The sequence below is a fragment of the Nomascus leucogenys genome, chromosome 2 (genome assembly GCF_006542625.1).
Source record: "Nomascus leucogenys isolate Asia chromosome 2, Asia_NLE_v1, whole genome shotgun sequence".
In the NCBI taxonomy this organism is placed as follows: Eukaryota; Metazoa; Chordata; class Mammalia; order Primates; family Hylobatidae; genus Nomascus; species Nomascus leucogenys.
The window spans coordinates 36,671,154-36,674,553 of NC_044382.1; the positions used below are offsets into that span (position 1 = coordinate 36,671,154).

Here is a 3,400-nt window from a genome sequence, read left to right on the forward strand (position 1 = left end):
ATTTCCTTCCTTTTTAAGGCTAAATAATATTCCATTGTGTATATGTACCACATTTTGCTTATCCATTCATCTGTTGATGGACGCTTGGGTTAGTTCCATGTTTTAACTACCTGTATTGTGAATAATGCTGCCAAGAATATAGGTGTTGTTAAAGCAAACTAAATATGGCCTGAGAAGGACCCCGTACTTCTATATTTGAGTCCTTGTGGAAGAACTGTAACCTAGCTTAATAGGCAGACAAGATTGAAAACCTAACTTAGGAGTGTGTACCTGTAACAATAGCTGAGTCTTGGCCACTCCCAGCGGCCAAACTTCAACCACTCATAGACTGCTAAGTGTTCAAATTGTGTTCAAATAAGGCAAATGCCAACCTGTAACCAATCCAGCTGTTTTTATACCTCACTTCAAATTTCTCTACATCATTTCCCTTTTTTTGTCTATAAATCTTCCGCCATGTGGCTATGCTGGAGCCTCTCTGAATTGGCTGTGATTCTGGGGGCTGCCCAATTCGTGAATCCTTCATTGGTCAATAAAACTCCTTTAAATTTAATTCGGCTGAAGTTTTCCTCTTAACAGTGTACAAATACCTCTTCAAGATTCTGCTTTCAATTCTTTTGGACATGCACCCAGAAGTTATATTGATAGATTGGCCCTGAGGTGAACTAAAGCCAGCAGCCCCGCATCATGTTGAAGCTCAGCCAGGCCACCCGGGGCCTCAGGAAGCCTGAGGTCGGCGGTGTGATCCAGACCATCGTGCGGGCAGGCCTGGCCATGCCCGGGCCCCCACCAGGCCCAGTGCTGGGTCAGAGAGGCGTTTCCATCAACCAATTTTGCAAGGAGTTCAATGAGAGGACAAAGGACATCAAGGAGGGCATTCCTCTGCCTACGAAGACTTTTGTGAAACCTGAGAGGACATTTGAAATCAAGATTGGACACCCCACTGTTTCCTACTTCGTGAAGGCAGCAGCTAGGATTGAAAAGGGGGCCCGGCAAACAGCCTCAGTTCAGAAGAGCTTGCAGCTTTCCAGAAGGAACGAGCCATCTTCCTGGCTGCTCAGAAGGAGGCAGATTTGGCTGCCCAGGAAGAAGCTGCCAATAAGTGACCCTTGCCCCCCAACTCCTAGATTTCAAAGGAGGCAGCTGGGAAGGGGGCCAGTTGCAAAGGCTGTGCCCAAGGGGAGGAAGGAGGTCACACCAATATGATGACGGTTTTCGTGACTTTGAATGATATATTTTTGTACATCTAGCTGTATCGAGGTATCAGGCCTGAATAAACATCCTTTCTAAAAAAAAAAAAAAAAAGTTATATTGCTAGATCATATGGCAAGTCTGTTTGTTTTTTGTTTTCTTTTTTACTTAAAAAAAAAAATAAAAAGAAGTTGGGCGCAGTGGCTCACGCCTGTAATCCCAGCACTTTGGGAGGCTGAGGCAGGTGGAAGAGGTCAGGAGTTCGAGACCAGCCTGACCAACATGGTGAAACCCCATCTCTACCAAAAATACAAAAATTAGCCAGGCGTGGTGGCTAATGCCTGTAATCCCACCTACTTGGGAGGCTGAAGCAGGAGAATTGCTTGAACCCGGGAGGCAGAGGTTGCAGTGAGCTGAGATCGTGCCATTGCACTCCAGCCTGGGCGACAAGAGCGAAACTCCATTTCAAAAATAAAAAATAAAATAAAGAGACAAGGCCTCACTATGTTGCCCAGGCTGGTCTCAAACTCCTGCGCTCCAGTGATCCACCCACCTCAGCCTCCCAAAGTGCTAGGATTACAAGCATGAGCCACCACACCCAGCTACCTGTTTGATTTTTGACAAACCGCTATACTGTTTTCCATAATGGCTGCACCATTTTACATTCTTAGCAACAGTGCACAAGGGTTCCAATTTCTCTACATCCTTGCCAACACTTATTCTGTGCTGTTGTTTTGATAGTAGCCATCCTAATGGATGTGACTTGTATCTCATTGCAATTTGGATTTGCCTTTACATAAAGATTAGTAGGGCTGGGCACGGTGGCTCATGCCTGTAATCCCAGCACTTTGGGAGGCTGAGGCAGTCGGATCACCTTAGGTCGGGAGTTCGAGATCAGCTTGACCAACATGGAGAAACTCTGTCTCTACTAAAAATACAAAATTAGCCAGGCATGGTGGTGCATGCCTGTAATCCCAGCTACTCAGGAGGCTGAGGCAGGAGAATTGCTTGAACCTCGGAGGCAGAGGTTGCAGTGGGCCAAGATCGCGCCATTGCACTCCAGCCTGGGCAACAAGAGTGAAACTCCATCTCAAAAAACAAAAAAAATTAAAAAATTAAAAAAAGATTAGTGATGCTGGGCATCTTTTCGTGTGCTTATTAGCTAGCCATTTGTATATCAAAGTACTTCAACTCAAGTACTTTGGCCATTTTTTAATTGGTTGTTTTTTGTTATTGTTGTTGAGTTGTAGCAAGGTGTTTTACATGCATTTCTTTCTTTCTTCCCACATGCATGTGGCATCTCTTATTAATCCCCCACCCACAGCCAGGCACAGATATAGGTCCCCTCTGCATTCATTCCTCCACCTAGAAGGAGTGACATCCTCCAGGGCACCTCAGACACCCTCAGATGATAAATGAAGTCTGCAATAGTAGCTAGAGACAAGAAGTACACAAATAGGAAGGAGGGAGGGGAAGGCCAGCCAGGGAGATAAACAGGCTCTAGTTCTCTCAGTCCAGTTCATATTAAATTAGCTACAAATTATCAGTGCCTCAAATCCAAAGACAAACTGATTTCATATAAATTTCATCTTTGAGCTTCACAAGGGGTATGGGTCTTTTGCACATTCTAGAGGTACCTTCCCAACCTGCTCGATAATTGAACACCTGCAGCAAAGACCAGAAGTAAGAAAACGGCTGAGAGGCCTGGGAAGATGTTAGATAATGTGCAAACAGCCTTCTGGAAGGAGAAACAGAGAGAGTGCTTGCTCCCCCACCATATTCTTCAGAGGTGGAGTCTTAGAACCACCATGTAATAAGGAAGTTGATGGTAACAAAATAAACGAAGCCATGACAAAAAGTTGTGCAGGGAAGACATGTGAGAGTGAAATCACAGACCCCTAGGAAATGTAACCAGAGACCTCAGTTTTAAAAATCACCCATTCTCCCATCCTGGGCGACATGATGAAACCCTGCCTCTACAAAAAAATACAAAAATTAGCCAGATGTGGTGGTGTGCACCTGTAGTCCCAGCTACTTGGGAGGCTGAGATGGCAGGATCACTTGAGCCTGGGAAGTCAAGATTGCAGTGAGCTGAGATTGTACCACTGCATTCCAACCTGGGTGACAGAGGGAGACCCTGTCTCAAGAAAACAAAACAAAAAAAAAAAAAAAAAGAAACACGCACTTTCTTTTCTTTTTTAATTTTAATTTT

General features: G+C 44.7%; 1 pseudogene; it reads left to right on the plus strand.

Moving 5' to 3' along the window:
- The first annotated feature begins 684 nt into the window (after nt 1-684).
- On the plus strand, nt 685-1,111 carry LOC100585729 (annotated as a pseudogene).
- Nucleotides 1,112-3,400: the final 2,289 nt, after the last annotated feature.